Source organism: Nyctereutes procyonoides, unplaced genomic scaffold (genome assembly GCF_905146905.1).
Source record: "Nyctereutes procyonoides isolate TBG_1078 unplaced genomic scaffold, NYPRO_anot_genome, whole genome shotgun sequence".
In the NCBI taxonomy this organism is placed as follows: domain Eukaryota; kingdom Metazoa; phylum Chordata; class Mammalia; order Carnivora; family Canidae; genus Nyctereutes; species Nyctereutes procyonoides.
In genome coordinates, this window is record NW_026575034.1 from 14,704,961 (window position 1) to 14,719,789 (window position 14,829).

The window sequence follows — 14,829 nt, forward strand, 5'->3', positions numbered from 1 at the left end:
GACATCTTTATCACCTAGGTCTCTAAATGGGTACAAAGTGTAACAGATCTCCCACTGACCTGAAAAAAATAACCTTTTGTTGTTTTGAGCCTCGAAGATTGGGGGTTGTTTGCTACTACAGTTTAACAAACTCAGTCTCACTGATAGAAATATTCATAGGTTGTTGAGATAAGTAAGCGAGTTGTTTTCAAAATGTGTCAATCTTTAAGTCTTTGTGGGCTTGACGTGGCTGAGTTGAAAAATGCAAAAAAAGTCACACATTATTTAGTTTGGATATGGAAATCTCTCTTTTGGTGAGGCAATAGCACTGTGAAGCCTATCAATAAGAGAAATCCCGGCCTCAACAATTCGCAATTAATTGAGCTACTTACAGCCTAATTGGAAAGGACACACACACACACACACACACACACACACGCATATTTTAAATAAAGAGCAATCCAGTGTATACCAAAGAGTAGATACCTAGAGCTGGCAATCAGCTTCCAGCAAGATCTAATTAGGTGTGAACTCTGGAAAGGGATCTAGTAAAGGGAGAGGCCAGTTATAGCTGGAGGAAATGAGAAGGGAGTTGGAGCGAAGTCTTGAAGGTGGGTAGGCTATGAACAGATGGAGGATAAAGAAGACTGTGAGTTTCTAAAAACTGTAAGACACGAGGTCTTACTCTTTTCATTGCAACCTTCTGATTAGAAGTTGTATTTGCATATGAAAAGCTGCATTTTTACCTTTCTTTCCAGGGAGTATGATATCATCAAAACAGTGCTTGGCACGTATTAGAGATTCAATAAATATTTGTTGGTTAAATGTATGAATGGATGGATCACCGGGCTTTATAGAAAGACCAGACCTGGGTTCAAATCTCAGCAATCTTTCTTACTGTGTGACCTTGTAAAAGTTACTTAGCGTCTCTGTGGATTACTTTCCATGCCAGAGCATACTTTTAAGTTCAGATGTATCACTGCTTCTCATGGTGGCTGCTCATCTTCTGTTGCAACACGGCTCTCCTGACGATCACAGTTGACACCTTTCACAAAGTGGATGTACGTTCTTGGCTCAAAGGGAGTTTTCTGATGTATCACTATCATAAAATATGTTGATAACATCATCATGCCTACAGCATCTTCCTTTTATTGGATATTTTCTTTAGGATAAGCTTTAAAATTCAGATTCACTGAGTCAAAGGCAATGAACATACCAGTGGAAAACTCGGCATCTCAGAGGGGTGGTACCGTCTCAGCCAGTGGCAGGATGAAGCATAATTAGAAGAGCCCAAATCAACTGAAGAACTTCGATTGGACAAAAAGGTCCGCTTGGGCTTGTCAGCAGATTCTGCTTTGCAAAGCGGTTTTCTGGTAAAAACTCTTTGGCCGATCTAAATTAATCTTCAGTCTTTCATCCCGCCGCTCTCTCTCGCCTCCCAAACCTACCCCCATCACCTCTGGAGTTGCTTCAATCCCGGATTAGTGAGCGATACCATCTGAGGGTGGTACAGCTGGCTGGGGTGTTGACTAATTATTTCCTGGGCGGTGTGTGGGCCCATCCTCACTGCTTAGATGCCTGAGTTCCTTTTGATATCTTTCTGCACTAAAGCTTTCCAGTTTGCTTATCGGGTAAATTATGGACACTGATTCAAATTCCAGCAAAAAAGGTAAAATCCATAGTGCTTCAACAAGGATGGCATTTCCAAGAGTGAAATGTAAGCATACGGGATTCTTCTTGAAATCAAATTGTGTGGTGTGTGTGTGTGTGTACATGTGTGGTTTCTTTTTTTTAGGGCTTTTACTTCCCAGAGTATCTAGGTCATTCACTAATATTTCAGCCTTGAAATATGGGTCAGCTGAGGCTCTATCATGGTGTCTCCTCCTGGAGGACTCAGCCCGAAACAGCCCCCATCCTGTCTCTCCTTCTGTACAACGTAGCCACAGGACAGGGATCTGAGTTCAGTGTGAGTTGAATGATAGCAGGTAAACTCCTTAGTATTGCCCCATTGCTTTAAGGTTAAAACCCCCAAATCCTGAACACGGGTATGTGGCCCTTCCTACACTTGCTCTCTCATCTCACACTCCTGCCTTGTTCTCCACTGTGTAAGTCGGCCACACTAGGCTCTGAAAGTTCCCTGGGGCTGCTGTAAGCAAGTACCACAGAGCTGGTGCCTTACACAACAGAACCTCATCGTCACACAGCCCTAGAGGCTAGAAGTCCCCAAACACAGTGCTGGCGGGCCAAGCTTCTCCCCCAAACTGTGAGGGAATTCTTTCTTGCCTCTGCCTAACTTTTGGCGGTTTGCTGGCATCTTGGCATTCCTCAGCTTGCAGATGCATCGCTCCAAGCTGACATCAGCACATGACATTCTTGCTGGGTCTCTGTCTTCACAAGGCCACCTTCTTATAAGGACAGCAATCACATTACATTAGGCACCTATAAATCCAGGATGTCCTCATCTTAACAATCCTATTTGTTGGTCATATTCGGAGGTACCCAGGGGGTAGGACTTCAACATATCTTTTTTTTTTCAATATATCTTCTTTGAGGGGACACAGTATAATCCATAACAGTGGCATTCATTCAGTTTCTGAAAGAAGCCACACTCATCCTGCTTCAGGATGAGTCTGCTTCATGTTTGAGTCTCCTACCCAAACCTGTCATCCTCTTGATCCCTGTTGAAGATTCATTCTCCTTAGGCAGACTTTTCTATTTCACGTCCCCCTGCAAGCCTGGTCAACTCTGTACTCACAGAACTTTGAATTTTTTCCACAGCATTTATGACTACTTGTAATTATGTATTTATTTGAGTAAATATCTTGACAATGGCTGTCTGCTCCATTAGCCCATAAACCCCACGAGAGGGGGGATTGTGACTGTCTTGCACACTATGTACCTCCAATGCTGAGCCTGGTGGCTACACATGGGAGGCACACAATATACATGTATTAAATCAGTGATTAGGTTTTCTCTCTCCTTATAGTTTTAAGTATCAGGCGTCCTTGTTTCCAGGAGATATGGTGCTGCACCCAGGCAGTGAAGACAACACCTTGTGAGGAAGTGGGGGAGATGAAGAGAGTAAGTCCCAGCTAATGGTACTTGAAGTTGACTCCTAAGATACTCCCATGAAAGAGAGCACAACCCTAGCAAACAAAGCCTTCTTCCAGGGACCATTTGCAAATCTGCTACCCAGCATGGAAAATGGGCAAGAACTATATGACTCTGCTGAGTTGTGAACTTTCCTGCATCCAGAACCGTGCAGAAACCCAGGCTCCTGCCAAAAAGCTTAATGAATAACGAGAGCAATATGCCATTCCTTAAATTTTCCACCTAGAGGGGAGAGGGTGCCTCATTCATGCAGGTGACATTTGGGAAGGTAGAGCAGTGGAAACAGTCCAAATACATGAAAATGACTATTTAAAGAAGGTTGAGGTTGGGGGAGGTGGAGAAGAAAGTTCTAATTAAGATGTTATTAAAAAATATCTACTAAATGAAGGGTGACTACTGATGAGCTGTTATTTATTGAGTAGAGGAGTGAGTAGTTCTTATTTGATGAAACCCACTTTAGCTCTTTATGTGCTATGCTTTTTACAGGTTTTTTCCCCCCCTTGAAGATGGCCTTTGGGTAAGGTACTGTTCCCTCTTTTTGCACTCAGTGGTTCTTATCTCCCTTTGTCATTGGCTATAGCTGCTGTCATCCCATCCTTGCTGGGTACCAAGATTTATCAGGCTAACTGGGACAAAGACGTTTTCTAGTTGGAGGTATTCTCATCACACAATGCTGCAGTGTGCTCAAGTGGAAGGACCTTTCCAGAGAAGCAAGTCTAAAAAGAGTAATTCATATTATGAATTCTTTAAAATTGTTCTTCTTTCTTACCTTCCTAAGTAGATGACCTTTATCATAAGATGCCCCCAGAAGATTAGATATTGTGACAGAGAGAATGTAAAAAGAATTACCAAGGTAGTAATCAGCCTAGCAATCACAATTTAGGTAGCAGGATAATAGCTTTGCACCCAAGGCTACTGTCTTGAGAGATGGTTTTCCAAATTCTTTTGTCTCTCTCCCTAGGTATCAGCATTTAAGCCTGAAGGACCTGGCTCAGAGAGTGCTTCCATGGGATGGAGAAGAGACTCTTGTCATTATGGGAGCCAGCTGCACTCTGTGCAAGAAGAAGTGGAGCAGAAGCAAAAGACAAGCCCTCCACTTTCTAATCCAGGGAATAGCAGGAGGCAGAAAGAGCATATGGAGGTGGCACAAAGCTGTTGATCTAGCTGGTTACCTCCCGGGGGACTTAGGAGGGCCATGTATTAGGTAAGTCTTAGAGAGCCAAGAAGACTAGAGGCTTGTTCTGCAACCTATTGAAGAGTAGGAGGAGGAGGCTAATTCCCAGGCTGTCCACACTAAGCTGGGAGGCTGACTGCCTTCTCACCCCAATGGCCTGGCACGGTCAGGCAGAGGCAGGCCCTATGGCTCAACTTTCCAGAGTCATCCTTGTCCCCAGTGTGGTAGAGACAGGTTTCGGAAATACCTGAGAGTCCAGTGGAGGAGTTTTCCAGAAAGATCACCATGGAAAGGATGAGGGATCTCAGTACCCAGGCTACTGAAGGAAACAGTCAAGCCAAAGCCAAATGACAGTCTCATCAGAGGAGTTTCTGATGCCTGAGAGAGCCAAAGTAAGGCCAGAGGGTGCTTGAAGGCCCTGACTGGGCTGTCTGAGGGGGCTGAGGGATATGCGACAAGGAACAAAGACCCTAAATCTTCCCTATGGCCATAGGTTGCATAAACCACCACCACCTCTCATAAACACATCTGGATACATCTTTGGAAACAAAAGACTGGAAGAATTTTATCTGAGGGACAACGCAATTTTATTCGAAAGAGGTTAATCTAAATAAACCTTGGGTTTAATATCGAGTTATATTTAAATTTGAACACTTACATTTCCTCTTTGCTAGCCAATTGGCTGTGGGCTTGAAACAGGAAAGATTATTTTAGATATAAGAAAAATAAAGTATATTTTCTCTCTGCGTCCAAGTTAGAGTATAGAGTTAATACAGGAATAAAGGAACCATGAAATCCCATGTCAAAAATCTCAGCAATGTCTAAAAAACCAAGCAACCAGTTGCTCCAGGGTCAGATGGTCACATTGCAAAAGTCCCCACCAATGGGCCTGACTGCAGTTTTCACAACTGCAGAAAATATAGGAGGAAATTCAAGGAGTGACTGGGATGGTGGATTCCTTCAGGAATTGTTCTGTTCTCCACTTCAGAGAGAGGTGCCCATACTCAACCCTCAGTCAGAACCACCTTCTAAGGAGTAGCTCAACCAGTCTACACATGGTGGACACCGGGTAACTTCCACGGACATGGGACCTGCCCATTCGCTTCCCTTCCCTGGCAATATCTATAGCGGTTATATCAGCAAAATGGTTCGTTTAAAATGACCGAGCCCATTATAGGTGACAAACTATACACACGTTACATTACAAAACTGTTAACGTAAGCATATATTTATAGTAGGAAAACATAGTATACAGCTAAAACAACCACATGGTCTGGTGTTAACTCCCTGTCCCTCCCCACTAGGACAAGCCACCGTGACTTTGGCAGGCTCTTCCCTATTCCTTTCTTTAGTTATTCTTGTGATTCCTCTATGGATCTCTTGCATGTCCTGCTGGGCCATGTTCCACCATGGTCCTGTCTGGTTCCCAAGGGCCTGTCCTGTCCTTGGAGGAGGACTTTGTTTCCAGTGGTCCAACCACCTTATGTGTTAGCTGTAGTTCTTCTCCAGTGAAAACCCACTTGGTCAGGTGACTATTGCCAAAGGTCAGGGAATGTCCACTTGTCATCAGTGCTAAATATAGACCTCTTTTAAACTCTTGGCAGGAAAAGGACAACTCCCAGGGAAGGTGCCTTCACTCCTACATCCCATTATTCAGAAGTTTTTACTCTGAATAGTGCCTATGTCTCACCAGTAAGTGTCCTGCCAGATACAGCATGGGGTCTTAAAATTGCCCACTTGCTCTCTCAGTGTTTTTTCCTGCTTAGTCTATAATTGTCTCTGCATATGCAGATGAAACACTTGCACACTTACCTGAATGCTTATTGTTAGTGATTTTGAGCACTCGATATTGTCATTAGAAAACTCTACGAAAAAAAAAAAAGAAAGAAAAAGAAAACTCTACAAAAGGGTAAATATCTGCCTTTGGCTCAGGTCCTGATCTGACTCTGTTGGTCCTGGGATCAAGCCCCATATGGAGCCTCACATGGAGCCCCATGTTGAGCCCCCCTACTCAGTGGGGAGCTTCCTTCTCCCTCCACCCCCCCCTCTTAATAAATAAATAAAATCTAAAAAAAAAAAAAAAGAAAGAAAGGAAGAAAGAAAGAAAACTCTACAAGAGTACAACCCAACTCTAGAGAAAATTTTTTAGGGACAGGGATGATGTTCTATACTTCCTTCAGTTCCCTCAGTGCCAAGCAAAAAAGTTCTATTTTGACTTGAGATCACTTCATATTCAATTAATATTTGATACCTAACCAGTGTTTAGTAAGTGTTCCAATAGGCCTGAGCCTTTCTTATGCATTATATTATTTAGTCTTTGCAACAACCTTGTGAATTATGGACTATAACGTATTCCAAAACACTGGTTGAGAGAAGTCAAGCAACTTGCCCAACGACTCAGCTAACAGGCGGCAATCTTGGAATAGGAACACCCTCTCCTCCTGCTTCAGACTACAGTGTTGTTTCCTATACTACACCTGTTTCTCCAACGGTAGTTCCTGCCTGAAAGAAGGGGGGCCCCAAACTCAGCAGACTTGCCCATTCAAGAGGAAGTCCTTGATGAGGAGAAGTAAGAACTTGGTTTCATGGAGCAGGGCCTGGAGGTCCTGGCTCATGATAGGCAACATCCCAGCAGGTTCCCAGGTGTTGGAGAACTGGCCACAGAGCAGGGTCTGATGCATGTGTAAGGGCCATCTGGGCTTATCCCACTGTTCCTGCCAGGGGTGGCAGAGAGAGAGATGAGGGTTGGTCTGGTGGGGTCCTCTCACCCACACGCCTAGGTTAAGGCTTTGGCATTAGCCCTCTCCTTTAAGAGAATAATAAGGAATTCAGTCTCCTACCATAAGGAAGTTGTAGTGGGAGTGACAAGCAACACTTCCACACCTTGCCTGTCCTTGACCGTGATGATGCAGAACCCCAGGTACCATTCCTTGAGCAAGCAATGGGGCCAACCAGGTCTAGCAGGAGTTAACAGGGCCAGAGATAGCTAGGACACAAGTAGGTCTGTCCTCTCCCCCCAGCACCCAGCATATGAGCTCCACGAGAGTGAGGGTCTTGAATGTCTTGTTCATTGCTGTACCTGAGTGCCTTGAATTGTGCCTGGCTTACAGTAGGCACCCAATAGATATTGGTTAGCTGCATGATTGGATGGTTGAGCAAAAGAACCAAGAGGCATGGTGTGTCTTGTGTTTATAAAATCCCATCTGCAAGGGAAACCTACACACAAGCCTTTATTAAAAGGCCTCTCCTTATGCCTTGCCAGTCCCAGTCCTTCTCCAACACATACTATTTCCTGAAAAAACATCTCTGAATGATCTCTAAGCATTGGCCTTATGCTGGCACCTTCTTTTCCAAAGGCAAGAAAAACTGGTCTATCAGGTTTCCTAGTTTGAGCAGAAGCAAATGTCTACAGCCTCAGAACCATGGCTCTCTCCCCAGCTCTGGGCCTCTCTGCTTAACACCCACCCCCACCAGAGCTGGAGGGGCAGAAGGCACACCAAGGTCAGGTTTCCCAGCCTCAAGCTGCCTGAGGCAGGTGTGACCGTCAGGCCAGGCTCCCGTACACAGCTAAGAGAGGTCACAACTGGATTCTGGATTCTTCCATTTTCATATATACTGCCTCATGGTTCTTTGTCTGAGGGAGTCTAGAGTAAGTGGCCAAGAGTCTCCCTGGATAATTGAGCACAGGAAAGTCTCTTTACTTAGCTAAGCCTCAGTTTTCTTAATTATAAAATTAGAATGACAGTAGTATTTGCCTTCCAGGATCTTAGGAGAACTAAATAACAGAATATATATAAAGTGTTTAGGGGGTGCCTGGGTGGCTCAGTCAGTTAAGCATCTGCCTTTAGCTCAGGCCCTGATCCCAGGGTCCTGGAATCGAGTCCTACATCAGGCTCCCTGCTCACAGGGAGCCTGCTTCTCCCTCTCTTCCCCCACTCATCCTCTCTCTCACTATTTCTCTCTCTCTCTCTCTCTCTCTCTCTCAAATAAATAAATAAAATCTTAAAAAAATAAAAAATAGAATCCATTAAAAAAATAAAGTGTTTAGTACAGCACTTCGCACATAGTAAGAGCTCAGTAAATGAAAGCCATCATTAATCCTATTTGGCATGGTCTGTTTCTGTGCTTTTGTTGTAACAAACAAACAAGCACAATCCACAATCTGAAATAAATGGAAACAGTTCACTCATCCTTAGTAAAGCACACAACACGGTGTCAAGCCCTAGATGAATCTAGATGGGACAGGGAAGGAAGGTGGGACTCAGAACACCTGAGCTAAGTCTTCAACTTCTCTGGTCTTCACTTATGTTGATTGCTGCAATGAATCACACATACCCTTGGTTTGCCTGTTAGTCTCTAAAACTTAGCCAAATGTAACCTCTAGGATGCTTTCCCTGACTGTTTGCATCCCAGGCTGGATTCTTTTGGAGACAAATATTGAGATTAGCCTACAGAAAGTTTATAAAGCATTACTTTTGGGATTGATACCTGTGGAAGAGAGGAGGAAGCAAGTGAGGTAGAGGGAGAGGTTGAGCAGCAATGCAGTCCCAACAGAAGCCTCAGCAACCCCACAGACCTGTCCCAAGTTGCGGTGAGGGGGCCAAGCTTTTGTATTCCCAAGTTGGATCCATCATTGGGTGCAGACTGCCTCTGGAAGGTGAAACCTCGGGAAAGATAGTTTCCTTCAGCCAAGACAATTCCCAAGAGGGCTGTCAGCTGACGGTGATCTTCTGGAAGATGTACAGCTGGGAGGATGAGTCCTTCCTCCTTGAAAGGGGTCTTTGATTCTGCAACATAGCATCTACCAACATTCTCCAACTTAGATGTATCGGTAATGAAGAGATGTCAATTTTCATCTGCTTGACTACTGTCTCTCAGCTGGTATATTACATGGTAAGAAAAGAGGAAAGGAATTTATTAGGCTCCTAACTCAACCCCATTACAATTTGTATTATTCCCATTGGGAGGGTCGCCTCTTCTAGTCCTTTCTTAAATACTAAGTATTCCTGCCATCAAGGCTAGAAGTCAACAAATATAGAGGGATTTATGATAAGTGAGTCAAAAAATGCAAACTAGTAATTATGGAACAATGGTGGGGGGGAGGAGGCGGACAGGGAGGGGGTAAGTAGGCAGGGATTAAGTTTATCTCCAGATTGGCCTGGGTCTAGTTTAAGACAATTTTTGATGTTTCTGTGACTTTTTCGAAGAGCAAAGGGTGTAAATAGATTTCAGTCTCACCCGAAAGAGCAGGGAGTTGTTTCTCCGGGCAGTCAAGTGTATCCACTGCCGTGATCAGCTTGGCACCATCTCTCTTAACAAAATGTAGCTGGTGGTTCTGCTGTCTGTTGGCGTGCTCCAACAAGGCCAAACCTGAGACATATCGAGCATAAACGCCTATTTGAATGAGTTCTGGGATCACACAGTGGATTTGCAAACATGTCTTCAATTAAAGACTACTCAGGAAATTACAGTTGCCTTTTCACCCTAGAAAGAAAATATCTCCAAATCTAACTCCAAACCAAGAACTGAACTTGTATTTCAGGCTTATAAAAGATTTTTATCAAAGGTTTCTGAGTCCCCAAGGTATTTTTCAGGTTTCTCATTGTACCCATTAAAAAACTTCTATGAATTTTAAGAATTATAAATAAATCCTAAACTCATTTTCATAGGTTTGTTTTCTGTAATGGTACAGATGAAGCAATTCTGAAACTATTGGATATGTATTATAAGATTGAGAAGTGAGGGAACAGATTGATGTGGAGATCCAGAGTTTCTACTACAGAAGAAAGAATATATGAATGTTGATAGATACCTATGTGAAGTGATGGATGCATTATTTAACTAGATCCTATATACACACATATATATCAAATCACCATGTTGTACACTTTAAATATCTTACAAGTTAGTCAATTTTGCCTTGATAAAGCTACGAAAGAGAGAAGGATTGGGGTATGTCACAAGGACATAGGAGCCAGAGTAGAGGAACTCCCACTGGCTAAATCAGTTAAGTACAGTAATGAATAATAGGACATTGGAAAAAAACAGGAATTCATCTGTTCTTTTATTTAAGGAACAGAACATAAATAAATGAGGAAGGCAGGGCTCTTGCTTACAACAAAATGCCAAGAATGAGCTGATAAACATGGAGGGAGGGCTGTAGCTGGAAAATGCTCACTTTGCAACCATTGTGATTGATAGGATTAGGCAAGAGCCATCAGTGGAAGCAAAATCTAGGAGAAATTTTGACTAAGAGTGGAATATTCGAGCTATCCTAAAGCGTTTCCCCACAGGTGTTCATTAGCAGCAAGGAAGACAAAATAGTAATTACAGGGTGGAGAATTGAACAACACCTCAATTGGATGATCAAAATTAACATCACCAAGAGGGACAGATGGACAGCATGAGCCTCCGGATGTGACACCCTGAGAAGGACACAGTACACCTATGCAGTGTTCTGGCCAATCGTGTGCAACCGGAATCTCATCATGAAGAAACATCAGATGAACCTAAAATGAAGGCTGTTCTGTTAACACTTCAAAATTGCCAGTATCATGAAAGACCAAGAAAATCTGTGGATAAAGACCAAAGACCAGAGACAGACAATAACAAGTGTGAGGGAAGATGTGCAGACCCTGGAACTCCCATTCAGGGTTGATGAAATGTAAAATGGAGCCGCTGCTTTGGAAAATAGCCTGCTGGTTCTTCAGATTTTAAATGTTGAGTTACCATGTCACCAAGTTCCCCTTTCTACATGAATAACCGAAAGAAATGAAGACATATGTCCCTATGAAAACGTGTGCATGAATGCCAATAGCAGCATTATTCATACTAGCCAAAAAGTGAATAATAGGCAAACGTCCATGAACTAATGAATAGATACACAAAAAAGGGTATATCCGAACAATGAGAAAGAACAAAGTGCTGACACATGCTGTAGCATGGATGACCCGTGCAAACATTATGCCAAAGGAAAGACATGTGTCATAAGAGATCACATTCTGCAGGATTCCATTTACGGGATATGTCCAGAACAGGCAAATCCCTAGGGACAGAAGATGGATTGATGGTTGCCTAGCAGTAGGGGAGAAGGCTAATAGGGAAGGGTTTATCTGGGGGCAATAAAAATGTCTTAACTGGGGCACCTGGATCAGTGGCTCAGTTGGTTAAGTGTCTACCTTCGGCTCAGGTCATGGACCCAGGGCCCTGGGATCAAGCCTCACATAGGGCCTTCTGGTCAGTGAGGAGTCTGCTTCTCCCTCTCCCTCTGCCTGCCGCTCTGCCTGCTTGTGCTCTCTCTCTCTCTCTCATTCTCTGTCAAATAAATTAATAAATAAAATCTTTTAAAAAAATGTCTTAACTCAGGTTGGGGTGACGGTTGCACGATTCTGTGAATACACTAAAAACAATGGAAATGCATACTTTATATGGATGAATTTTATAGTCTGAATTATGTCTCAATAAAAATGGTTTTAAAAGTTAGGTGTGTGGTTTGTTCTTCTATTTACATTTAAGACAAGATGATCTGGGTAGCAACAACATCCAGCAGTCTGATTTATCTCTATAAAGAGCAATTTTTTAAAATTCAAGGACTAAAACACATACACGCAAGAATGGATTGCAAGCATGGAGGCCATTCGTGAACTTGGCAGGAGCAGCTCTGGTGGAGAAATACAGGCAAGAAAGCAGAGTGGACTGGGTCAGAGGAACGGTACATGAGGAAGCAGAGTACACTGGGGTATAGACAATTCCTTCAAGGAGCTTCCACATGGAGGGAAGAAGAGGGATGGCATGGGAGTTACCAAGGCCTGTGGGGCTGGAGGGTTGAGTGCTGCTTGGAAGGATGTGGTGGGAAAGCCCCCATTGGAGTAGCAGGACCTGAAGGAAGATAATCCATACAACATACACCCAGATCCAAGAGAAGTTATGGGACTCAGAATCCATGTGGTACCGAGAAGCACACTTTGTCTAATTGAGCAAGAGGAAAAAGAACAGGCTAGAGGCTGGTATAGACACGTCTGTGGTTGGCTGTGGTAAGGTGAGGAAGCTCCTAATGGCTGGCTTCTAACTGTGGAGACAGAGAGAGGATTGGAGGTTTGAGATTTCAAATCCTAAGTCAGCTCCATAGGAGCTGTGTGACCTTGGCAAATGCAGTGAGCGTCTCAGAGCCGGTTTCCTCCTCTGTGAAGTGAGTAGCACCTTGGAGTGTCCTTGTGAGGATAAAATGAGAAAACCGATCAAACATAGAACAAAGTGACTTTCACCCAGCAGCCTTTCAACAAACATTATTTTTTAGTTCATTTCTATATCCTCACTCACTTTGCTACCATGGCCAGACACGTGCAGAAATGAGTTTCTTCAAGGGAATAACCTTATTTTATTAATCCCCATGTTGCCACCACTTCTAACGTCACCTGGCACATTGAGTAAATGCTCAATAAATATTTGCTTTCCACAGTCAGATCGAACTCCTCTCCACGGAGTAGCTGTCAGGCTAGGATTTTCACCAGTGTCACTTCCCCTAACTCCGTGGAGGCCACACGGAAGAGGGTGGTGGAGCTTCTGAAATGGACAGGTGTCAATCATCCAGCTGTTCAGGATAAAGGTGAACCTCCAAGCAGACCCTTCACTCCAACATCGGTATCTTTCCACACTCTTCCAGCTCATTCATTTTGATTTTACCTTTTTTTAAAATAAAGATTTTATTTATTCATGAGAGACACACAGAGAGAGAGAGGCGCAGAGGGAGAAGCAGGCTCCGTGTAGGGAGCCCGATGTGGGACTGGATCCCAGATCCTGGGATCATGCCTTGAGCCAAAGGCAGATGCTCAACCACTGAGCCACCCAGGCTCTCCGATTTTGTCTTTTGTTTTGTGCTCCCCTCCCCTCAGGCTGGTTTCTAAGCCAGATACTGCCTACAGGACAGTGTGGGAGCCTCACAAGGGCGTGGAGCCTGGTGGTCCCCTCGCCCCTCCTCACTGCTCCCCCAACCAGCATCACCCTCCTTCTTCCTCCTGCCCACCTCCCCCGCTCCTACCCCATCAGAGTGTCTAGCACCATGATTAGAAGGTTTCAAGGCTTCAATCTCTTTTCAGACCCAATATATAAAGAGAATAAGCAATCGTCCTAAAGACTAGTAAATTATCACTGAGCAAGCGAAGTTCACCATCTAGTCCTGGTGTGATTGAAAAGTCCCTGGAGAGCTGAGCTGCCCAAATTGACTGCAGCTAGAAAAAGACGAGTAGCAAGATCAAGGGAAAAACTGAATCTTGTGCTTTTTAAGTTCTGCTTTTTTTAAAAAAATTTCTTAACATTTTAATGAAAAATTTTGAACATACAATTATGTATGATGTATAATTGCATAATGGTCTAGTAGAAAAACCAGTATAATAAACCCATGTACCCAGCAATTAGCAAGATTTTGCTGCATTGGCTGCATCTGTCTTTTTTTTTTTTTTTTGCATCTGTCTTTTTTTAATGCAATTCCTGACTTCCTGTTATTTCAGTCTCCACTCCAGTATGCATTTTTTTTAAATGAGCCTTTTTTTTTTAACCTAGACACAGGACCATTTTTACACCAGCAGACTTGACAACAATCTCCTGATATCACCTAACACCAAATTTATATTCAAATTTCTGTCTTGCTTTTTTTCTTTCTTAATTTTTTTTTTTTTTTTACAAATGGTATGTTTGAATCACAATTCCAAACCCATACTCTCCATTTGGTTGTTATGCCTCTTTTTTTAAGATTTTATTTATTTATTCATGAGAGATGCAGAGAGAGAAGCAGAGATAGAGGCAGAGGGAGAAGCAGGCTCCATGCAGGGAGCCTGATGTGGGACTCGATCCCGGGTCCAGGACCACATCCTGGGCCGAAGGCAGGCACTAAACTACTGAGCCATCCTGGGATCCCCGGTTGTTATGTCTCTTAAAGCTTTTTAAGCTTGGGAGTTTCTCTTTCCCAAGTGTCTCCTTGATTTTTGATGCCAACACTTTGAACTAGATCCATTGTCCTGAGAATGTCCCCCCATCCTTAATTAGTCTGTTTCCTTGCAGTGAAAATTTAACTTCCTCACTCCCTGTGCCCACCTACCTGCCTTCCCCTGCCCAAACTAGAAGTTGGCATTTAACATTTGACTCCTTTGGGGTTTTGGTGATGATTCTTTGAGGTGGTGCTGTGTACTTCGCATTGGAAGCAACCATGCTGACTGTCCCACTCTTGGCCATGCTGAGGTTGATCAGTAGGTTCAGGTGGTTGGCCTGTCCTTTTCTGGGCAATAGCAACCATTAAATGCATTACCAAAAGTCTAATCAAGAGTATTCTTTGAGGGATCCCTGGGTGGCGCAGCGGTTTGGCGCCTGCCTTTGGCCCAGGGCGCGATCCTGGAGACCCGGGATCAAATCCCACGTCGGGCTCCCGGTGCATGGAGCCTGCTTCTCCCTCTGCCTGTGTCTCTGCTTCTCTCTCTCTCTCTGTGTGACTATCATAAATAAAAATTTTTTTTTTTTTTTAAAAAAAGAGTATTCTTTGGGAGTACCTGGGTGGCCCAGTTGGTTGGGAATTC